General features: G+C 37.8%; 1 protein-coding gene across 1 annotated transcript in view; it reads left to right on the top strand.

The window, feature by feature from the left end:
- PCDH11X (protocadherin 11 X-linked) overlaps positions 1 to 26,098 on the top strand; it is a 511,529-nt gene that overhangs the window by 83,879 nt on the left and 401,552 nt on the right. The gene's annotated exons all lie outside the window — the stretch shown is intronic.

The raw sequence follows: 26,098 nt of genomic DNA on the forward strand, positions 1-26,098 counted from the left end.
AGAACACATCATGCAACATGCTGGGCTTGAGGAATCCAAGGCTGGAGTTAAAATTGCTGGAGGAAACATTAACAATCTCAGATATGCAGATGATGCCACTTTGATGGCTGAAAGCGAAGAGGAACTGAGGAGCCTTATGATGAAGGTGAAAGAAGAAAGTGCAAAAGCTGGCTTGCAGCTGAACCTCAAAAAAACCAAGATTATGGCAACCAGCTTGATTGATAACTGGCAAATAGAGGGAGAAAACATGGAGGCAGTGAAAGACTTTGTGTTTTTAGGTGCGAAGATTATTGCAGGTGCTGACTGCAGTCAGGAAATTAGAAGACGCTTAATCCTTGGGAGAAGAGCAATGACAAATCTCGATAAAATAGTTAAGAGCAGAGACATCACACTGACAACAAAGGCCCGCATAGTTAAAGCAATGGTGTTCCCCATAGTAACATATGGCTGCGAGAGCTGGACCATAAGGAAGGCTGAGAGAAGGAAGATCGATGCTTTTGAACTGTGGTGTTGGAGGAAAATTCTGAGAGTGCCTTGGACTGCAAGAAGATCAAACCAGTCCATCCTCCAGGAAATAAAGCCAGACTGCTCACTTGAGGGAATGATATTAAAGGCAAAACTGAAATACTTTGGCCACATAATGAGAAGACAGGACACCTTGGAGAAGATGCTGATGCTAGGGAGAGTGGAGGGCAAAAGGAAGTGGGGCTGACCAAGGGCAAGGTGGATGGATGATATTCTAGAGGTGACGGACTCGTCCCTGGGGGAGCTGGGGGTTTTGACAACCGACAGGAAGCTCTGGCGTGGGCTGGTCCATGAAGTCATGAAGAGTCGGAAGCGACTAAACGAATAAACAACAATATACACACACACACACACACACAGAGTGTATATATACATATCCCTTACTGAGTGTAGTGGTTGGATTTGACACAAAAGAACAAGGAAAAATCTACAATTGCTTATTTACTGGGCAAAGAGAACAAAATGAGGTATTTAGGGTCCAGGAACTTACAATAAAAATAGGTTTTATTGTGTTTGGCTTAGCATGTAGTGTGAACTCCTTCCCCATTGTGCTGTATAAACAATAGTTTAGGCGATTATATGGACCAGCCAATTCAAGATGGTTGCACTAGAGAGTGTACAAAATAGGAAGGATGTTCATGTACTGTTCTGCTTTAACCAGATGTGGGAACGATAGTTCAGGTGACAGAGCTGATGAGGATATTAAATACATTTTAGTTGCAACTGGTTCAATATGCATAATTAGTGATTAGTATAGTAGTAAGAGATTTACTATTCTGGCTCATTCTAAATCAATCTTAATTTCCTAATTGGGGTTTCCTGGTTTGTTGGACAGTTCACCCAAATAAAATCAGAGCTGAAATGTAATCATCCAAATTATGTGTCCCACGGAGTTCCTGGTTGTTGTAGAATTTGACCTGTGGGTTCTTCTGCATCATAGTTTAATCCTTTAAGCCCAATATCAGGTGTATCTTAATGCTCAACACTCCCTGGATACAACCTTGGTTTCACCTGCTTACTGAAAGAGAATGTAATGAGAGCTGAGAAAAGTGCAATTAGGAAATCTAATAGCAGGAGACAAGTATTTCAAATGTAGTTTGGGTAGTTTGAGATGACCCACCCTACTGAAGCAGATGGAGAGGGGACAGTTTTCTAGGTTAACCGACTCTCCCAAACTGATCGTATAAATAAATCATCCAGAAGTCTGAATAACAAAGCTTTGATGAGTAAATCTATCAACTCACAACTGATTGTTTAAATGCAGAACTGCCAAAGACAGTGGGCAGATGGCAAGACTGGCTTCTTCTCACTTAGTCATAATCAACCAGTTAAGTTTGAAATCTCCCCAAAAGATGATCTACCTTCCCAAGTTCTTCCCTCCCTCTCTTTCCTAGTCTATTTCCTGGTCTATTTTCTACCATAGTCATAGCTGCCCAAAGGAAGGTCTGCTGGAAAAGATCAGCCTTCAGCATGTCTCTTCACAGGAAATATGTACCAAAAGACTGGCATTGCTACTGAGAAGCAGTGTGTCCTGTTCTCAGCTCCTTTCACCTCCCAAAAGTGAGGCACTAAGATCAGTTTTTCTCTAGCTGAATTTTTTTTAATATATAGTTGTTCAGTTGTGTCCAATTCTCAGAGACTGCCTGGACAAGTCCTTGCAGTTTTCTTGCCAGGTTTTTCAGAAGTGGTTTGCCATTGTCTTCTTCCTAGGGCTGAAAGTGACTGACCCAAGGTCACCCAGCTGGCTTTATGCCTAAGGCAGGACTAGAACTCATGGTCTCCTGGTTTCTAGTCTGATGCCTTAACTACTACAGCAAACTGGCTCTCTAGATGACATAATAATTTGGTCCAATTCTGGTTGAACAAGCAGTCCTGTAGGTACCCAGTGCCAAGCCATAAAGAGCTTTTTAGATTAAAACCAGCTCTTTAAATTGCACCATGACTATAACTACTTTGGATCTCTTGGAGAAAGAACAACCCACATTCATTGCAGTTTACAAGCTGTAGACCTTTGTAAAAACCAAAACTCATGAACACATCATCTTTCTTAGAGGAAGGAAGGAAGGAAGGAAGGAAGGAAGAATGGAGGAAGGAAGGAAAGAAAGAAAGAAGGAAGGAAGGAAGGAAAGAGGGAGAAGGGAGGGAGGGAGGAAGCTTTCCTCCTGACCCCTCACTTAAACAAACAAAACATATCCCAGTTATTTTAAAGGCAGTGCCAGTTTTAATATTCTTAAATATTTACATCTAAATCTATTTTCTTTTTACACAAATTCATCATCTCTATCCTTGTAATGAAAAGAACTAAAAGGCAGGGAAATATGTAGGCTACACAAAGAGAAAATAAATGATCAGTTATTGATTTTGTAGAAAATAATAAAAAAAACCTTGTGTGTGCAGGAAAAACAATTATGGAAAGAACCTGAACTTTCCATGACAAAGTTAATTTGGTCTTAAAGTAATTTGTACCAGCCCTGGCAAAGGTTCAGATTGACTACTTTGCCAAGACTCAGATGATGGATTTTTTTTTCTCTGCAGCAATAGATAATTTGGATTCTTTTCATCGTTTGCAAAATAAGTGTAAAAGTAACACTAATTAAAACCATTTCCTACTGAATAATCTCATGTGCATCACCATCCAAAATTTAGCTTCAAGGGGCTTACAATGACAAAGCACACCCAAATACAGTCTATTCCTTTCAGTTAATTTCATTAGCAGGACTTCTCTTTGACTTGATGGGAATGCTCTGATTTTCCTCCAGAGTACATTAGAGCACAGAACGATTAACAGAGCTGTAGAAGTAACCACAGCTTGGGAACAATGTGAAGAAGCCTCAGGGCATTGCACAAGATCCAGGACAATTTGTAGATGTTCAGTGCAATGGAGTATAAAATAGGGATCCCCTGCTTATACTGGAGGCATTTTCTTGGGGGTTCCAGCCAAATCCCTGATATGCTAAACAATTCAAGCTTATAGTTTCTCCTTTATACATATTGAGTGTGTGTGTGTATCTGTACATAGATTCAATGGAACATAATAAACAGGGCCTCTCTTTTCCTTCTTTGTTCTTCGGACATTAGCAAAAGGATGACACATTCTCATTCTCTCTCTTATATACAGCAATTTTAAAGTTTCAGTTCCCCTGGCTTTCATAAATATTATACTCAAAACAGTTACCATACAACTGGACAGATTTTCTTTTTATGAAAATTCGAGCTTGTATGTACAGTACAAAGTTTCCCATTAAACGGGGGTTGAAGAATCCCTATGAAACACCAAAAAGCTCCTACTTTTGTCTAGCCTGTTGATTTCTGTCTATTTTTACATGGGACGATGTAGGACTGGGAAATGGTAACGATGTGGCTTTATCATTCTTTCTTATTATCTACACTGGTGATTTCACACTTGTATTGGTGGCTTGCTGTGCTAATAATGAGGGAGGTGGTAGGCCCATTTCTCTTGGATAAATTCTGTTAGGGATGCTTGATGTGGATTTCTAGTAGGGGTTAGGCATGTTGGTCTAAATGGCCCTTCCATCTTAAGGAATCTATGAAACTTTTAAATGGCTTCCTACATTAAGTCTCCTTCTGCTGCTCCTGTTCCTTGGATATGCAGCAGGATTTTTGCTGTATTTGCTTGGTTATATAGGCATAATACAAACACCCCACCACAATGGGGAAAATAAAATAACACTATTATGTTAAGCCTAACTACTTTTGTGGGGGGGTGCCTTCGAGTCAGTTTTTGACTTCTGCTGACTGCCTGGACCAATCCCTGCCTGGACCAATCTTTCTTGGCAAGATTTTGAAAGTGGTTTGCCATTGCCTGCTTCCTAGGGCTGAGAGAGAGTGACTGGCCCAAGGTCACCCAGGTGGCTTCGTGCCTAACACAGGGCTAGAATTCATGGGTGTCCCAGTTTCTAGCATGATGCCTTAACCACTACACCAAACTGACTCTTGTCCAATTTGGACAAGCTCAAACTATTCACACTTCAGCCAGTTTTGCATTGCACAGAGAGCCAGTTTGGTCTAGTGGTTAAGGTGCTGAGCTAGAAACCAGGAATCTGTGAGTTCTAGTCCAGCCTTAGGCATGAAATCCAGCTGGGTGACCTTGGGCCAGTCACTCTCTCTCAGTCCAAAGTGTTGTTGTTGTCGGGAAAATAGGGGGAGGAATGAGTATTAGTATGCTCCCTGCCTTGAGTTATTTATAAAAAAATAAAAAAGTGGGATAAAAATTAAATAGATAGATAGATAGATAGATAGATAGATAGATAGATAAATATTGGTTGAGTTTGGGGGAAAATAATGCTGAGCCTCAACTTTTCAGAGCCCAGCCAGTATAGCACTGCATGTTTTTTTTTCAGTTTTTTGGAGAAAATGTATACTGGGATGCATAACTTTTATTAGTGGAGAGAGGGCCTGGATAGGCTGAGGACCACACTTCGAAAAATAATCAGGCCCAGGACACAAATTAAATGGAATTTCCAAAGCAGATTGTACAATAAGTCTGTATATATTTAAGAATTATCCATTAAATAACTGTCACCCAGCTGGGCAAGATTGTGTAATCAGAATTACACAGATTTCAGTAAGGGATTTTAAATGCTCATCTTGTAGTAAATACAGAACCTTGGAAATGGCAAATAAAGTTTCCAACCTCCATTTATGTTGAGTTAATTAAGGAAGAGTATCTAGGAAACTTCTGAGTTGTTTCTTTCCACATTTCTTGCCAGCAGAACCTACTGGCTGATTATGACATAAGCTACCAGTGGAGTCCCCTTGTATCTCTTGGTGATTTATGTATAACTTTCCTTCCATCACTCCCAACTTGGTGACATTTTTTATCCAATCTGGTGACAGTTTTTGGCTGTACCTAAATCTTTCCCATGTTTTACACTGCCCTTCTATACCTTTGCTTGCTATTTATGTATAAATGGAAATCTGCAGTTTCTCATGCAATTTTTTATTAAAAAAATACACTTAAGAACATTATTCTTTGAGATCAGTAGGCTGTGGTTAACATTTTCTCCAAGCTAGACTATTTCACTGGCTTGTGTATGAATTGTTACTTTAGGGGTGGGGTTTGGGTTTGGTCTTTTAGAGGATTGGGGAGATTGTACAACGAAATCCCATAAGGTTGGTTTTGCAAAACAATAAATAAATATGGGGGTGGACCCAAAAACCCTGCAAAAAACTCTAATCAAACTATCTGCTGCCTTTGATTTAATGGAACCTGTGAGGCAAAATGTAGAACCACCCTGTCTTATGAAAGTAGAAGATAGTAGAAGGGAGAAAGGACTGCTATTTATCAGTAGTTATTTAAAAGAAAATGAATATTAGTCAGGGAAATATGTAGAATGAAGAAAGAAAAGAGAAGAAAAAGGCTGCCAGACCCTGATTAAAATAACTCCTGCATATGTGCTTTGGCGGGGGGTGGGGGGGGACATGCACCTGGAGTGAAAATAATTTGATTAAATGTCCCATGTGCTAAGGTAGCTAGCAAGTAGATTTCACACTGTTAAGGAAAGATATTCAAGCTATTCAGCAACAGGATGTAGGTTTTTGTGTGAGTACGTGTAGGCATGTGTTTAAAGTGTTCATCTATGTCTTTCCCTATGCTTCTATGAACTGGGCCTTTCCCCCTTCTTTTTAGTTTCTATTCTGCATCTGTTACAGATAGAAGACAAAGGTCTTCAGACCTTGCGGTTTGCATCAAGAAGTTAGTTCCAAACCCTGCACGCTCCCGTTTCTTAATTGTTTCTGCACATTTTTGCATCTGATCCTGACTCCCTGATCCTGCAGGATTCTGGATCATTTTCTTCCACTCCTATCCAGGAGAAGTCAGAGCAAGAATTCACATGATTGCCTCTACTCATTCTGAATCCAAATCAGAGTGAGGGTAAGGAATCTGGAAGATAGCAGTGGAAAGAACTTGAATGGAGGATAATGACCTGGAGCAGGAGAATGAATCATTGTAACTTGTTCCAAGTGGGGTGATCACTAACATTCCCAACTTTTAAAATTTTTTTCCAAGTCTGCAGACAGTGGATGAGGTGCTGAAACTGATGGAAATGGTGATCTCTAGATGTGTCTATTTTCATTTTTCTCTCTGTGTCTCTCTCAAATAGAACAATTTAAATCCTGACAGATATCTATCAGTTGATTGTTTAATAAACATATCTCAGTCAGCTTCTTTTTTTCAGAGACATGAAGGGGCTCAATCAGAACATTCTCCCATATGCAAAAATCCTACTTTGTTATAGTTCATGTTGAAGTCCTTGTATTTTCTCCTTCTAGGCATTATCGTTGCTGGTATTACAATTTTCCTCTATCAAAGAGTGTTTTAATTAAATTATAATTAGGAAGTGAATGCATACTATGCATATTTTGTCCTGAAAGGAAGTATGTAAGACCCAGATGTTGTTGATTTTTTAAATGCATACAGGGAAGTTTTAATTTCCCTAGACTTAGAAGGGATCATTTGATTTATGATTTATGATTTCTTAATTGATGGGTTCTGTTTCTAAAGCCATACCTGCAAGAAGAGAGACTCTCAGAAATGTCTATCTCTGGCTCCTCCTTTTGAATTTTAATTTCTAAAAATTAAATCTCCTGCCCTTTAATTAGTGAAGATTGGATGCTCCCCAATATTCACTCTGTAAGTTTGTCCACTCCCTGAAGTGTTCTGGTGAATGAGTGCAAAAGGCATTAGAACAGCAGGAAGACATGGCCAGAAAGAAAGAGAATGGATTCACACTTCACACTAAGGACACATCCAGACATCCAGTTGAATGTGTTTTCCACCAAACTGTGAGGGGCACAGGAGTATACTGGCATAATTTGCTCTCTCTACATAGCTGGTCTTTTTAACAGCGAAACGTCATCCATATCCAAAGAATAAGGTGTACTCATTCCTCAACTATTCTCCCCAGCCGTTTTTTTTTTTTTTGGGGGGGGGGGAGTTGTGGAGTTTTGTTTTTTACTCCCTGTGAAAAAGAAGGAGGAAATACCCCTTCAAAGAGAGTAATTAATGCTACCAACTCTGTATATAGGATTTGGCTCACTGTTAATTTAAAATATAGAGAGGGCAGGTGGGGAAGGAGATTACTATCTCAATGTGTACTAGTAATGTGTATTACTAATCAATACACATGCAGATTTTGCCCTTTGCTTTAAGCAGCAAAATCTTTTTATTTATTTAATTTTTTATCCCCCCTTTATTATTTTTATAAATAACTCAAGGCGGCAAAAATACCTAATATTCCTTCTTCCTCCTATTTCCCCCACAACCCTGTGAGGTTGGTTGGGCTAAGAAAGAGGGACTGGCCCAAGGTCACCCAGCCAGCTTTCATGCCTAAGGCAGGACTAGAACTCACTGTCTCCTGGTTTCTAGCTCAGCACCTTAACCACTAGACCAGACTGGCTCTGTTTTAGGCTAGCTTTGATAATAATTATCTTTAGTGGGTAAGCAGCCACATATATTAGCTGGGTATCAAAACCATTAAAAAAAACCCTTAATGAAATTAATTAACAGAGGACCCCGCTCCTGATAGTGAGTTACTAACCTTTAAAAAAAATTAACAGGACAAGTGGAAGATACTACGTATGTGAGAATCGGATGCTTAATCTTCTAGTTTAAAAGTAGCTTTGGAAAAAGTTTAATATATATGTCTCTTCTGAGAACATTTAATGCATCTTTCCTTATTCATTTACTCTCAATCTATAACCTCAGGAAAGACACAAAGCAGAATTTTAAATGTGAACATTTTCAGAAGTGTTCGCTTTTTTCCCCTCTTCAAACTAGACAGTGGCATCTCTGTTACTGATTGAAAGATGGATTTATCCTTAAGGTCTCCCCCCCCATTTTGTCTCTTAAAGAAGATTTCCTTTGCCAAATCAACTATCCTTCCTTTGTCCCCTAAAATCTATACCTGTTTAGGAATTACAAACACTTTAGCTGACATCTTAATTACTGCAATCCCATCTGAAAACCTTAATTTACTTGCCAAACAAGAGATAGTAAAAAAAATAAAGTGCCTCAGTTGTGTTGTACCTTATGGGATCTCGAAAGCACAGGAACATCAGTAAAAGTGTATTTCTTCCCCTGCAGAAGAATGTGTGCTACACTTTAAAATGAAAGAGAAGATGGAACAAAACAAAGCCAGCAAAAGCAGATGGCAAAAGATGGTGGCATTATAGTTTTCTGCTTATCTCATGAGAATAAAAAAAAGAACAGTTGATTATAATCAACATTGTTTATTTCGCTGCTTGACTTCCTAAATACCAGCGGCTGGATTATGAGCTTGTCTGGGGATAATCAGTAAGGGACTAGAATGGTTCCTGTTTTGAAAATCCTTTCTAACCAGTTTGAGGAGGAATCTGTGCTTTGCAAAGCTGATGCTTTTAATTCCTGATTAGTGCTATTTGAAAAGCTGAAGAAATTAACTGGGCAGACAGTAATCAGAAAGCACAAAAGAGAAACAGTGAGGGAAGATTGTAGGAAGATATTCTCTCTTAGTTATTAGCCTGATGAAAAGGCACTGTTTGCCCCCCTTTGTGATGCCAAGGAGACATAGATTTGAATGGTAAGAAACAGAAATCCTTAAAGCTTGCATTGGATTTTTTTTTTTCTCATTTAAAATACATATCAAGAGTAGCCCTCCCCCAGAAAAGTGTCAACAGTGGCATTGGTGAGATTTAATACCTTACTAATAATCCATTCTAATAATTAATATGGGTAAACAGGGGCATGTTGAAATCTAAACTGTACCCCCTCTGAATAGCTTTATCTACAGGAAATAGTTTGAAATAAGTTCCATAAACTTGCAACAGTTCAATTAAAAGCCACAAGGTATGTCTGATTCACAGCAATTATATCTCTGAACAGTGTGTCTATAGCGAAACGTAGTGTTTAGAATAGTATCATTGTATTATGAATGTTCCTGCATTCTAACTCCTGCTGATGACCGGAGATGTACTCTAGATCGGTAATATGATGACTGCAGCAGATGTGACATTAGTATTTGGTACTGTCAGGCAGCTATGGAGAACAGATGTTGAAGGAAGGCACATTACCAATCAGATACCTCACTTATGAATTGCTGGTGGATTCCACCATTGATGCTGTTCCTTGCGATTTTATTCTTCTTTCTTTGGAGCTTCTCTTATTTCTTACAGGTTTATCAATCACCTATTGTCCTAACAGTCAGGAATCACGCTGATACAAGGAGTAGGTCTCTAGTGTTTATTACTACTACATAAGACCGAAAATCCTAACAAACTGAAGAAGCGTGGGAAAACCCAGACAGATCAACCCCAAAAGTTAAGGCAGGTCTGATCTGTGTCTCTTTGAATGGCTGCTTAATTCCTCAGTACTACGCATGCGTTTTCCCCACTGGATAGAGGCCCCCTCCTGCTCGCCATCAGTACTCATGACGCCTATGATACCTTAATCTCAATTGCCAATTCAATTGTCAACTCAGTTGTTAAGCCAGACCTCAAAATTTAGTTTAAGTCAAAATGTTGTGGCATCTGCTTCTTTATGAAATGCATCTGTTATTGGGAAGCATGCATAGACAGACAGACAGACAGACAGACAGACATGATAGATAGATAGATAGATAGATAGATAGATAGATAGATAGATAGATAGATAGATAGATACTGTAGGTAGGTAGGTAGGTAGGTAGGTAGGTATAGGTAGGTAGGTAGGTAGATGAACCTGAAAGGGATAAAAATCCATATGACTAAAATGTTTAATCAGAATGTCAAATGAGGACAGGGTTTTAAGATACTGAATATGTTTAAACTCAGGACAGTGAAAATTCTTCCATGCTACCATTTCCATTCCCCAATGAATGTGCAAGGCTTCTTGCAAGAGCAGGTAGGAGTTGAATGATTGCCTCAAAACTGCCTTGTGAAGTAAGAATTTCCATTAATAGGAGAATGCTTCAATATGCAATATGTACAAGCCAACATCATCTGATCAGAAAAGGTCCAGAGCTGATTTTGAACTGGTCCAAAGTCCTCATGAATATATGCCCATAGGTAAAAGGGGAGTTGCTGAGATACAAACAATAGAAATGTCTTTGAATATATATTTCAGATCTACCAGATCTGGGCTGCAAATATATGGGTAATCAGAAGATAGCAGCATGGAATTAGAGTTTTCTGAAACTGTTTGCTCTCATTTAATGGTCATCTGGATCTGGTATCTAATACATTTCCTCTAGGAGTATGAATCAGAAACTCAGATATTCATGTTTAATATAACTTGATTTTTATTTAATTCATATGCGAATTTGGGGTAAGCAACATTTCCTTATTGCGGGAATAGACATACTAGGACAAGGGGAAAAAGTTGAAGAAAATAAAGATAGACATCTGCAGGTGGATGTCACAAAGTCCTTTTCATACAAAACAGACTTGAGAAAAGGGAAAAAAAATATTTAGGTCATAAATCTCTGTCAAAAGAAGACTTTCCTAGTATGTTAATTAAAACAACAACAGAATTCATTTATCCAGGCACCCTTTTCTTTCTTAAAGGACAGCTAAATGTTATGCATTAGAACAGCACAGATGAAGCTTTGTTTTGTCATTTAATGAAGAATATTCACTGGCAATTTAGTATATCAAAGTTTATAATTCCAGGGTTAGTAAAATAATTCATTCTTCTTTTTGTGCATTTGGGAAACCCAGGGAAGTAATGTTACTTAAGCAGAGATTCTACTGTATAGACATTTGAACTAGCAATATCTAGTAAATCAGTTGCCATAGAAATATACATTTTTTAAAATTTATTTTTAAGCCGAATGCCTAATAACAAGCTAAAAGGCCAAGGAGTGATTTTGTTCCACTGATTTTGTCAGGAATAGTTGTCCTTGAAAAACAAACAAAACAAAAAACAAAAAACAGTGGTATTGCATGGCGGAATGTTGGCCTAGGATGTTGGAGATCCAGATCGTAATGCTCACTTATCTTGGAAGCTCACTGGGTAACCTTGGGATCACGAATGTCTTTTAGCTTAATCTACTTTCAGCCTTTTCATGTTGATACAGTTGGAGATGTTTATTATTGATGGATGGATGGATTGATCAAATTTATATAGCTGCATCTCACATATGTGAAATCCTGCACATCATCTTGAGCTCCTGAAAGTAAAGGGGGATAAAAACCTCTGAGCTTAAAGTCAACTCTGTACTGTAATCTATGTATTCATTCAAGACCCACTTCTCAATATAGGAAGCTATTTCCTCTCCCCTCTTGAATCTTTTGATTAACTGACCCAAAGTCTTCCACTGAGTTTCATTACTGTTTGTTTTATAAGAACAACAGGATTGGGTTGCCTGTCTACCTCTATTTATCTGTAGAGAGCCAGGAAGATGGCCTTGAGGGAAATAGGCAAGAACTGTTATATAAGCAAAGAGGACTGAAGCATTCCTTAAGTCCTGGGAAATGAGGTAATATTTGGAAAATGCTTTAGGAGGCTTCTCCCTGATTCACTGGGATAGAAGAGGGAGGGGAGGTAAAACACAATCAGGCTTGTAAGATTGATGTCAGCCCTTCGAGGTAGACAAGATCAGGAAACGTAATACTAGATCTATACTTTATTGAGACGTGCTATAATAACAGAATCTTGCAAGCCTAATGCTAACACTACTACTACCAATCCATATACTTATATGGGCATCAAATTAAACAATTCAAGGCAGTCACAATCGATCACGTTCCAAGGCTAACTAGAACAATGGAAATACAGCTGTAGTTTTCATGATATATGCTACATATAAGTTCCTGTTGTATGGGACACGGTGGCACTGCAGGTTAAACCGCTGAGCTGCCGATCGGAAGGTTGGCGGTTTGGAACCGTGCGGCGGGGTGAGCTCCTGTTGCTAGTCCCAGCTCCTGCTCACCTAGCAGTTCGAAAACATGCAAATGTGAGTAGATTAATAGGTACCGCTTCGGCGGGAAGGTAACGGCGTTCCGTTCAGTCATGCTGGCCACATGACCACGGAAGTGTCTTCGGACAAACGTCGGCTCTTCGGATTTGAAACGGAGATGAGCACCGCCCCCTAGAGTCGGACATGACTGGACTTTACGTCAAGGGAAACCTAAGTTCCTGTTACTTATTTATTTATTTATTTAAATCTAAACCACATTCTGGGTATATTCCTAGGCCCATCACATATATTATAAAAGTTTATTACCATATATTCTAAGTAGGAAGAAATGGGTGGCTTCCATCCTCAAAGGATTTCATAGGAAACATTCCCACTGTTTTTTTTTTTTAGTAGTTTCCACCTTAAGGGTAATAGCCTAAGTCAATCAAATCTGCCCCCCCCCAAAAAAAAGGAAAAAAAAATACGACCCAAGAACTTACGGGACTGATCTGTGCAAGATCCATATATCTCATTTTCCCCCAATGAAGCAGAATTTTTAAAAAGGGGTGTCAGGGGCTTGGCAAGTACTAGTATAATGAATAAATGCAAAGCAACTAGAATAATTTATCTTAGTTCTATATTTGGCAGAATACTTGGAAAAGAGAATATTTATTTATTTGAGGCCAATTTTATAAGAAGCAGCTTGGTAAATCACATACTAATATAATGCAAGAAACCCAGTTTAATGAATGCTAGAAATCTGAAAAGCAAGCAACAGAGGATAATTTGCAGTATACGCTGATCCCTTCAAAACAAGAGGCAACAATAAGGATATATATGAACATATACAGTATGTTTATCAAAGGTATGCACAAGAGATAAAGTTTGGATCAGGGCCTGCTTTACAGCTTTAGAAAGAGTCCAGTTTATCCTGACCTGATTTGGAGATGTTCCACTTTGAATTGGGCCTGTATCCAAACCTTCTTTACAAAACTCTGAAACTTTACAACTCTTCTCTTTTACTACAAAGGGGGGATCAATAAATAACACTAACCTTTCTGCTTGTGGACAGAAGTGAATGAAATATGTAAGCATATTGACCCTTTAGAAATTGGTGAAATCACCTTCTGAAATGTTTGCTGATTGGTGCATTCTGAAGGGCTTAAACTCTATGTTTTTAAAACATCCTAAAAAGCACCTTTTTTAAACACACAATAATTCCTTTTTAATGGCTTCGGTTTGAGTTTTGATTTCCTGTTACATTATAAGCCCCTGACAAACCTCAGTAGTTGGTGGAGTAATAAGTTTAATACATTTTTTTTTTAAAGTTATTTTAAGAGAATCAGGTATAATTAAATAGTTTTCAGATGAAATGCTTAGGCATGGTTATCTCATCCAAAGGGTCAAAACTTGCTAAATTTCAGACACAATAAGTTTTTTTCTAGAAAAAATAATGTATTATTATTATTATTATTTAAAAAGGAACTGATTAGTTTGGGGAATTGACTTGCAAAACATCAGAACAATAAATTTAGGTATATATGCAAGATTTTGGAGGGGGTAGTTATGATGGTTTTATGTAAATGGCGCATATTACAGAGATAAAGTAAAACAAAACTCTCCTTTGAGACTTGAATAGGAACTGTCTTTTGGCCAGTGGAGGGGAGAATCACTTCATGGTTGCCTGAAGAAGTGGCAACGACCTGCTTCATATATACCACTAAGTCATAAATTATGCTTTAAAATATAAATTGGAGACTAGCTTGCCTCTTCAGTAGCGTGAAAGTTTTCAGTAGCTAAGAATGAAAGGATGTTGGTGGGGAAAATAACGGTCCTGTACAGAAGATAGTTGAGGATGGTTTGGACTGGCTTCAAAAAAGAAAGCCGCTTTGGTCTAGTGGTTAAGACTCCAAGACAGAAACCAGGAAAACTGAGTTCTAGTCACGCCTTAAAGTTTCTGTTTGTTTGTTTTTGTTTTTAAATCTGTTCAGTCATGTCCGATTCTTGGAAACTGCCTGGACCAGTCCCTGCAATTTTCTTGGCAAGGTTTTTCAGAAGTGGTTTGCCATTGCCTCTTTCCTAGGGCTGAGAGAAAGTGACTGGCCCAAGGTCACCCAGCTGGCTTTGTGCCCAGGATGGGACTAGAACTCATAGTCTCCTGGTTTCTAGCCTGATGCCTTAATCACTACACCAAACTGGCTCTCTGCTCTAAAGATACCTTTAGCTTGATCCACAAGTGTCCTGTTTTTAAATTAAAATGCTAGCAGACACAGCTTTCATCATATAAATAATGCAAACAACACTATGATTTAGGCTGCATTGTTAATTCAATCACTTAAAGCATTCTCATCACAGCTATAAATGTTACAAGAAGCCTCCCTTCCATTTCTTGTACTTCCCAATTCCACGTAGAGTCAGTTTTGTCAATTATTTGTCCAGGTCAGGTCATTTTTCCTTACCTACCTTTATTTTCTCATGTAAATATGACCTTTGTCTCTCAGTGTATTGAATTACATTTCATTAAGGCCACTTGTCTAGGTTAGGAATTAGTTTGGGGGAGAAAAATGATCTCAGTAGACAATTGACAGTTGGGTTGCTCCAGCAAAACCTATTTGGGAAGAAGAGAGGAGAAAAAAAAAGCCTACGATTTTACAGCTCAATTTACTTTCTCAAAACAGCTGTCTTCCAATTTTGAAGAAAGCAACAGTTTCTGACCTGGGATCCTTATCATAGGTGTATTTGGTATGGGCATAATAATTACTATATTTCACCCAAAATAATCCTTCCCCCACCCCCCAAAAAAATAGTATATATTGCAAATGGCATAGACAGGATAGATTCACTGATACAGATTTTTTTCCCTTAATATTCCCATTTTCAGGAAGTCTCATGTTCAGCCCTGTCTTTATTTTGGGTGAATAGGAATAGGCAAATTTAAATAGTGGGCATGGTTGATACAGAAATATTGGCCTCTAGAATTCAAACACCAGAAGTTACAGTGGGTGAGAACTACATGAGTTGGAATTTTTTTAGACAGACAGATGATAGATGGATAGAGATTTCCCCTGCCTCTCAAATAACAAATAAGTTGTTTCATATGTGCATTGTCTGGCAATGCGAGGTTTTGAGTTTTATCTTTTGCAGGCATTGCAATAGGTTCTTTATGCCATGTTGTCAATGATTCCATTTAGTAATATTCACTCTAATGGGTCTGCAGCTATAATCCAGTAGCACCAGATGCTTCAGTGTGTGCTATTAAGTGCCAATATAAAAAACATCTCAGTTCTGTAATTTAGATTCCTGGAACATAATTCTGAGCTAGATGAAAAGATAGAACTATTTCCCTTTCCCACCATCGTTAATATATATTAATATGCTTGCTTTACTTATATCTCATTTGTCTACATTTTGTAAAGCAGTTGCTAAGATCATTAGAAAGATGCTGAAGTTTCAGATTAAAAATGCTTTATTTCAAATGTCAGATGTTTCCCAAGAAATAAGAATAGCACTAAAACGCTTGCTATGTGATTGAAATGTTTTATATACTGCTAATCATAATTATGAAAAGACACATGAAAATAAATTTTAAAACCAGAAAGGATTAGTTAATACAGATTTGTTTAAAAAGGTGAAACAATTTTGTCACTTGACTGAGAAAATTAGATAGGTTTGAAAGAAGATTATCCAAGTGTACCAGTGATGCTAGTAAAAATAGCACATGTATTCTCCCCACTGAATATTGAATACATATAATAAAGCACAATAAATGGAAAGTATCTTATGATGATACCATGGACATGGCCTCTGAGATGAGCATGTGCAGAACATACTGCTCAATATAAGTATATCCCATTTTTGAAATATTCAAGGTCCAAATCATTTAGAAGAGAGATGGGAAGTCTGTGACAATTGTTGAATTAATTGTTGCTCATAAATATCTGGAGGTTTCCTGCCCTGATTTCCTGTCCCTGATTTAAGTCTTTAAAACATGATAGCCAGATAACAAGGGAAGAATGGGGTGATATTCTCAGTTGTTGAATGCCACTCAGCTCTGTAGCCCCCTTTTTGTTCCATCTACTTAGTTAAATATACATACATACATACATACATACATACATATTCATATTCAGTCCTTAATTTCTGGTAGATTTGCTTGCTAATCATAATGAGAAAGAAGACATTAAACAGCTCCTACATCCTACATTCCTACCACAATGCATTGAAATATAAGCTACTTTGTTGGTTTCCCAGGAGGCCATTGTGGTGGAACCTGGTAATTATAAGTTAGCTAGTACTCTACAAGAACCTGCCCCTGAGTTAATAAAGCTGGTGAACCGTAAGGAAAGATGTTTTGTGACAAAACTCATCAGAGCTATAGACAGCAAACATGTTTCTTGATTACTCCAAATGCTGTGGAACTGATATATGGGGGATTAATAAGCATGGTCCTGGATGGTCCATGATAGGCACAAAAGTTGTGTGTTTCTTTATTGCAGGTCCTAGTTGGAGCCTCTTCCCATTAAAGTTGATTTGTGATTTTCTATACATCTATTCAAATATAGAAATCCATATCTATCAGTGCCATATCATGTAAAAAAGGCTCTGAATTTCTTTCTCATCCATCCTTACATCTACTCCACCACAAAAATGATTTTTGGCATGATTTTCCCTTCAGGCAGAAAATATTCTTGGCTTATAGAAGGCAACTGAGTGTTTTCTTCCGGGGGAATACTTGAGTTTCAAGAGTCCTGATTTAAAGCAGACTGTGAGCCCTATAAGCCAATGCTTTAGCAGAAAGCTAGAAAGACCCTGCCCAGGGGTGACTGATTGAGGCTTTGCCACAACCAGATTTCCTTGAGTGAATGTATTATACACTGAATTTATATAAGTCATTTTGCTGCCCGAGGCAAAGGACAACATAGCAATATACCCTCCCTCCATCTCATAGACAAAAGCCAACCTTGCAACTGGATTGTACTTCAGCTCTGGCAATCAGATAGGGTATATCCATTATCCTTGAAGTAACTGTCTGTTAAGGAATGCAGCATGGGCTAGCGGTAAAGAGAACACTCTTCTCCAAGACATGAACAGTTTGGGAAGCTTAGGAACAACAGCTCCTGATTCACTGCCTTCTTTTTGCCCAGTAGTAGGGCTGGCTCTATATTTCTTACCATCTTTCATTCTGAATTAAAATATTTCATTCTAATGTCTATATTAACTGGATAATCCCACTGCTGCTGCTGCAAATGTGTGTGTGTGTTGTGTGTGTGTGAATGATATCTCTTGAAAATGTGGGGTAGCCAAGTTAATACTGACTTCTACCCTGTCTTTTTCCCAATTACTCTAGTTACCATGATACAACAATGTTTTCTGAGATATGGCGAGTCTCCTACACTTATCACCTGCATTACAGTGCATCCACCCTTCTCAGGAGGATTATAAACATGTCTATATATTGTGAGGAAAGGAAACAATATGGGGAGTCCTTAATCAGGAGGACAAAGCAGACTAGGCAGAGATTTCGAAGTATTGTTTAGCCTTCTTTGAGGCACGTCAGAATTACTCCAGCCTGCAGATAGCTGGGTTCAACAGTACAGGTCATTGTGTTGACCCGCAACACTTTATCAAATGAGTGCATGCCCTGACACTTGGTTTTATAAGACTTTTTTTCTTTTTTCTTTTTGGCTCTGGTTTTCCAAGGTCTTCCTTTGACACGTACTAGCCTAGAAAAATGATTAAAATCAAATTTGTCATTGAAATGGCTTGCTTGCACAGCAGCTACATTGTGTATCACTCCCATGACAGTTGGCTGAATCATCTATGTTGTGAATAGTCTTGCAATATATGGCTCTTTTGTGGCAATACTAATCACTACCCCAAGATCTGTAGATCCTGGGAGAATTAATCTCCTGCAGGTTGGTTGAAGGGGGAAAGAATGTAAGACAGATGGCAAAATGAAATAATGTGTGAAGTTTTATTTTATAAACTGTGATTAATTCTATTTTCATTTTAGAACCCTAGGGTCTAAAGCTTTTTTCTTTTAATCCCCAAACCTTATGTGAGTAAATATGGTGGCACTTAAAAAAAAATATCCAAACTAGAGCACAGCATTAGCTGCTTGTATTTATATTAGCACATGCAGGTATTCAGGATTAGTCAGGAGACTATAATTTGCATCTGAATGTGTAGGTAGATTTTGAAAACAACAGCAATAACAAAGATTCTCAGATAATTATGAATATTGCTAAATAGAATCTCTAACTTGGAAGCAGATTAAAACAATATACTTGTTAAGATTATTGATCAAATAGGCAAATTGTGTTTTGTTACTGAAACAGAGAGTAAGCATCCTATTTGTTGTTGTTATTGTTAAGATAACCATTGTTAAGTAAATTTAAGACTTCTGCCTGCCAGATACTGTGCACTACCTTAAAGGGGGGAGAGGAACTCTCAGTGAAAATCCCTGCCCCACAAGAATAAGTGAGCCTCCATTTATATTATTACCTGCCTGTGCCATAAAAACATATACCCCAAAAAGCAGCCTATATTTTTGATACGGACACAGAAATAAATCACCCAACTATTTGTTACAATCAAAAATCAGAGCACAGAAGCAGAAATGTTTTAATTCACCTCATTCTAATCCTGCTCATTTTTCAAATTAGGTTCAGTGATGTTTCCAAGGTTCTAATAACATCATATGAGAAATGGAAAGCCTATGGAGCTTTATAGAAAACCTTACACCAGTTGATCAGAAGCAGGACAGCAGAGAATACAGAGAACATGAGCAGCTGTTGTTGGGATGGAACTAAAAATGAAACTCAACTATGCAGACTCATGAGTTTAGAATATTTCATTATGTTTATTGATAATTTACAATTTAAGGATGCCCAACTCAACGGCAACATTAGTTTTGTTATCCCTGAAAGTGTCATAGTGTACACCTATTGCGGCAGGTCATGCCTTTTTACAGACAAAGCTAATTTATCCTTTGCTTCAGAGAGCAAAATGTCTGGGAATGTTACTATACAATGTTGCATAATGGAAAAAGTAAGAAAAAGATTCTTAGTCTTGTTAGTGTGCTTTCTGTGCTTTAATGGAGATGGAGCCAGATGTTGTGCACCCAATTCTGTTATTTAGCACTACTTCCAGGTCATAAAAGGATTATGAGTTAGAAGGCATATTGAGTTTAACTATCTGTAGGGTGTTCTGCTTCAGATGATCACATGCTTGAAACCTCCCTCATTGTTACAAGATGTCTCATGATACATATAAAAGTCTGCATGTTTTTGTGACTCAGTAGTGTTTAGCTCAAAGAGAGCATATTAAGAGGATTTTTTTTTATATAATCAAATTGACAACCCAGGAAAAGCTGCTGAATGCCATTGGGGCTTGTGGTTTTGTTGTTAAGCTTCAAAGATAACTTTACATTGTTAATCATATAAATAATTAGCATTTGCTATTCACTGGGGCCAAGCATTTACCAGGTTTTAGCAGGAACTAATTTGGGGCTTTTCCCAAATGTTCTCCATGCTTCTGTTCTAAAATAGCACTTGAGGAAGATGAATTTTCAAATTTTCACATGGATTCAAACAGAGCAATATAGTTTGTTCATCTGTTGTTACAGCTTTCCCAATATTCCTTTCCCAAGTGACTAACAGTACAAGTGATAGAGAACAGGTCATTAGAGACAGTTCCCCTTCAGACTGTCTTAGATTAAATGTAAGCAGAGTTGCTGTTGTTTTATTTCTGAATTAACCGTAAGTCAATAAAGCCCTCTTCTTTCCTTCCATTACATTTCTTTTTTCAAATGGTCCAGCTGGTTGTGAGTTATTTGAGAAAACAAGGCAAGAATATTCACCACTTTCTTCTAATCTTCAGTGATAGGATATAAGGCTTTGCAATGTCTTCTACTTGAACATGTAGTTATCTGAAGTCCTACTGTAATATAGCTTAGGAACACTGCATTTCCCTGGCAGCAGTGCCAAACCTCCTGAACGGGGGATGGCAGTAGGGAACAAGTTTCTTTTTCTTCTTTCCTGGAGAATTATTGTCATGTTCTGTAAATGAAAGACAGAAGAGATTTCTGATCGATGGATGGAGAAGATAAGGAAAGGAATTAGTTTCTTGACTGGAATAGTGGTGGTGGTAGTGGTGATGGTGGAGGGAAGTAAAGTATAGGATTGGTGCATTCATCTCGACTATGAGTAGGATATTATGAACACCCTCCCCTTCCCCCTGAGCTCACATACTTTGAATCATGTAGACTAACTTTATTTCTTAAAGGAAAAAAAAATATTGAAAGTTGAAGGGTGTTTGTTTTACAAAGGGCCTTCTAAAATTTCATTTCTGTCCGACTTGAAAATGACTACTTTGGGATTAAAATACCCAGTACTCTTAAAACAATGTGTTTTCCACTTCTACAATGTCAAGGGTTTTTTTTTGTTTTTTTTTCCAGACAAGGTGTGTGATTTTATGTTAGCCATGCTTGAGATGAGCAGCTTTAGGCAACATTTCATGGCTCTCATGAATATTACAATTTCTGCCTACATTTTTTCCATCTCTTAGAATTCAATATTAGTTCTACTTCATTTCACCTAAGGCTGGCCTACTTGAAGATTTCTTGATTTTTGGTTTTTAAAATGCTGAAGTATTGCACCTGTTAATTCTACACTTAAAAGCATCTGCTCTGTCAAGGCCTATCACAGTGAACTAGATTGCTCTACTTTCTTCCTTGATGGTAACTAGATTAACATCCTACAGTGGATCACTTGATTAACAATAATCTGTGAGCAGAATAACTAGTACCCTGTCTAAAATGCAAAAATCAAGTTGGGAGTTCAAGCAACACTGGGATAGCTGGGGCTCCTTTCCAGGGTATTTAAGTGTGGCTCCACTCTGCTGAAGTTCTCCTGAATGATTCTGCTATGTGTTACTGTGATTAAATGTGTGGAAAAACTTAGGAAAAGTGTTCTGTAGTTAATAAGAATTATTACAATTTTTGTTTTGTCTCAGACAAAACAAAACATGGAACTGTGTGAAGACTGAGGTTCCTGCTGGCCTATGCTATGTATCTGGCAAAAAGGGAAACAAACTCAGAACTTTCATTTGTTTGATCTGTCTGTGCTGGTATGATAATGAGCATTTTATTTAATGTTCTTATTTAATGTCTTCCAGATAGGGAGGAGGCCTGCATCTCCATTAAAAATGCAAGCTGTCAGAGGTAACAGAATATTTAGGAATATTTGGGACTGTATTAGAGTGTGAATAAATTAGCATTGGCTGGGTTATTCCCCTCCCTCCACTTTCTTTATATAGTCCTATCTTCAAACAACAATAATACAAATAATTGGGTTTTCTGCTATTGAAAACCTGGCAAGATGGTAATTTCAGGCAAAAGGGTGGGGGATGAGGAAAGTTTTGTATGCACATGCATTCTAAGAATAGCCCTGTGAAATGGTGTGGAATGCAGAAAGACACAAACTCATAGGAAGAACAAGTAATTAGCATTCCCAGTTTAATGAAGCCAGGTTTCCTTTGCACATTTTCCAGAGATGGCCATCCATTACAGTTAAGTTCACAGCAACCCCAAAGCAATGTAGTCAATGTTGGTACCTCCCTTCTTCCTCAAATTCTAGCTGACTGCAGCTGCATAACCTGGAGCAAATCTAGGGCAGATTGACCACTACTATTTTACCCTTGAATAAATCTGTGTCGCTAAGAAAATATGCCTCTTTTGTGGATCGGTGTCTAAGATTCCAAAAACGTGAGTTCCAAACGAAGAGTAAAGATGGTATCTTCACAAAACTGTGTCTGCAATGATATTTGGAGGGAGTGAAGGAGGTTAAATACTTTTAAACCAGATGTTGTTGATTTACATATCAGTTTCTTGAATTGACATTTTGGCAGAGCTCTCAGAATTATAGCTCAGCAACATCTGGAGGACCACAGATTCTACCTTCTTGCCATAATTGGCTGCCAAACATGGCCAGTGCACAACACAAAGAGCTCACTGAAATGGCTCAACATTTCAAATTCTCCTTGAATATCACACTTTTAATTAATACCTAGTTGATCAGTTTCATATTTTTATATAGGAGGGCCGGGAAATGGACCTTCATAATCCACAGGGGCGATCAGAAAGTTGTAGACCGCTGGAGAGTGGAGAGTGTAATGAAAGACACAGACATAGAACTTGGCTACCTTCTAAATACAACAACTGTGCATCTCATCCATGAGGGTTTCACTGGCTTTCACCCAGGAAATGGAAAGAGAATGAATTGCAAAAGAAAGACATTTTCAGTACAGGTAATCCTCACTTAACAACCATCCATTAGTGATGGTTCAGACTTACAATGGTGTTGAAAAAAATGACTTATGACCAGTTCACTTAATAACTACGTGTTCACTTAATGCACACAATGGTTTGCTTAACGACTGCCATAAGAAAGGTCATAAAATTGGGTTGGATTCGCTTAATGACTGCTTTGCTTAACAACTGGAATTCTGGTCTCAGTTGTGGTTGTTAAGCAAGGACTACCTGTATGGCATTAGAACTGACTTTTTGACTGGAGCTACTTCCCCTTTGCAGTGCACCCCTGACTGGCTGAATCCAGGACATTTAACATGCAGACCAAGCGTTCCCTGATCCAGACTGGTATTTAAGATTGTTGCTGGGAAGAGAATTGTGTGAGTTTCACTCTCCTATTTTTAGTGCAGGGATTTGCGCTGACACCTATAGACACCAAAAATTAATGTTGATGCTGTTATCTGCATGAATGGCAGCAATAAATTAACTTCCCAGTGCAGCAAACATTAACTTGACTATTCATCTTGACAGAAATGTTGATTCTATTAATACGGATGAGTAGAATGAATTGCAGGAAGGGTAACACTTTGTTCATAATGGCATTGTTTTCAAGAGAGATGCTTAATACATATTTATTTGTTCCATTATTGATGTCTGCCTCCACTCTGCTTTAATAGGAGTCATTGCATAGAATGCATGCATGTTACTTTTTTAGAAAAGGTAGTTAAAATAAGGATTATTTGAAAGAAATGAAGTATCATAAGGTGTTTAATTTCAGTTCTTGCCAGCATGTTTTAAGAGTACTTATGAAGCCATCAAAACTCCTGGTTTTTGTTTTTTTGTTTTAAATACTACTTGATGGAAATGACAAGACTGCAGTACAAATTTTAATCAGGAAAAAATAGTTCATAAGCAATAATAATTTGATTGTCTGTTTGAATTAAATGCCTTTGCATGATTTCCTTGCTCTTCCATATTTTCTTTCTTATTAAGCTTAATAAGAAGAATAGGTTTTTAAAGTTTTTTTTAAGGTATATCATAGGTTGGATTTTGTTGCATGGTTTTTTTTTCCTTTTTGACAAGCCTCCCTCATATCGTACTAGTAGCTAAAAACTAGAGTTTGCAAGAGCTTGTTCAATTTAAATGGTGCTGAATATTGCTAGATTTTATGGGTCACTGCATACTTTCATATAGTAAGCTTGGTTTTTCCTCCAGCTGTCTTTGAATATAAGATAGATAACTAAACCTGAAACAGCCTTGAAACCCTTTATTTCATTTATATATTTAATTTTTAAACTCAACCCAATTTAATTTGATTTGGGGACTGTAGCATCACACTTTTATGTATGTGTGGTATTTAACAGAGTAGGATGCAACAAACAAAGGATTTTGCTTTTCAACAATTCCCTCTGGAAGGCATAAGTAGTTAGCAATTAAGAAAATAAAACAAAGCTACCCTGAACATCTACTGCAGGGGATTGGCAAGCTCCATTGAAATGGACATAGATGACAATAGTGTATGCTTCTGAGAGATGCACACAAAAAAAGTCGTTATCATTATTATTATTTAAAGAGGAAGCTCACATCAGAGAACTGTATATTAACAAGTCTGTGCTGAAGAAAGGTATATATATAAAAAAAAGACTGACATGGATTTTTTTAAAAAAATTGTGAATTGTAGTTTGTAGCTATGTACATTTGAGGCAGAGGGATATGAACATGAATGCATTTTTTTCAAGATTTCTTTTTAAAACACTCAGTTTCTTTAAAAACTCAGTGGATCAGATTTGTGTCATGCTAACGTGAAGAGTAAAACAGAGCAGATGTATACCAATCTGCAGATCCATGTAATAATTATTGAATAGGGCAAAATCCACTGAACATGTGTTCCGCCCAAGACTTACATTAATGCATATAAGTCCTCATGACCATACTGGTGCATATTCATCTCTTATTATGACTGTCTGTAGCTTCCCTTTCTTTTTTGTTCCTCCCACGCCAATACTATGACACTGTGACAGTCTTCTCAAGGAAGGAACTTTATTTGCACATAATGCTTTGTATAATTCATTTTAATATTAAAAATGAACTTAACAGTGCCTCATAAACAGTAAGTTAACAAGGCCCAGAGATGGGGAACAGATTTGTTTGGTTCTTAGCAAGACAGGATCAAATAAAAAATCTACGCCTAGTTAATACTTGCATAAGAAACTACCAGAAAAATCCAGGGCTCTCACTAAAACTGGGTAGTTGAAAAAGCAAGCTAGGCAAGGGGAATGGTAAACCACTTCTGCATCTGTGGCCAAAACCATATGACTGCATCCATGTGGTCACCATGAATTGAGATCAACTCAAGAGAGACTTACTATCAGATTTCACCATAAATGGGGCCACCGGGGAACTGTAGTGTTATATATGTATTTATGTATGTGTATGTGTGTGTATACACACACACACGCACACACACACAAACATACATACATACATACATACATGGAAATGAAGTGGGCTGTACTGGCCAATCAGGTCAAGAGCCTTTGAATGCTTAGCTCTTGAGAGTCCATTTTTGATTAGCTGTGTCTGAGACACACCGTTTGAATATCATGTTTTTTCCTGCAAGGTTTGTGATATTTAACAGTTGAATAGCAGCCAAGTTAGATAGAAGATACCCCTCACAATGCTGGGAATATCTCTGTACAGTGATTTTGGTTGGGGCAGGTTATGCGAATTTCAGTTGTAATAAGATCTTACCCAAACATTCTCATAAGCTAGATGGAAATGATGTGAGATTTTAAGGGGAAAGATAGGACAGTAAGGATCTTTCCACTGGTTCTCTAGAAACCTACAGCCACCTTCTTCCTTTTCCAGAAATGCCTCCATCAGCAGCCATCCATCCAGATTGCATGGTGAGACAGGGATGCCCAATCACTGGTTCCTCTTAGACCACCTGCCATTAAGGTGTGTCCTTTTTTGCAGAGTTGTGACATTACTTCATTAAATAGTGTTATAAAGAGCATTTGTACCATTTTATATGTTCTATGCTCATTCCACAATTGTTTTCTCTATAGTTTTTCTCTGTAGTTGTAACCATGTGTATGAGGGTGTGTGTACACACACAAACACACATGAAACATGATATGACATGAGAAACACAACTTTATAACATCCTGTTCTCACAGCACTAATGATGTCTGGTGGTCCCCACCCACATTACTGATTTCCAAGTTCTCCAACTGCTGAACATTGACTGACTTTCAACCTATTCCAACACACACACTTAAGAATATTTTAGCAGGTGTATAGTACAATTGTGCATCTGTCTCCTCAGATATCAGATCTATTAAAATAAATGGGATTCATTCTCAGGTAAGTTTATCTAGGATAACAG

This window comes from Candoia aspera, chromosome 12, assembly GCF_035149785.1.
Source record: "Candoia aspera isolate rCanAsp1 chromosome 12, rCanAsp1.hap2, whole genome shotgun sequence".
NCBI lineage: Eukaryota > Metazoa > Chordata > Lepidosauria > Squamata > Boidae > Candoia > Candoia aspera.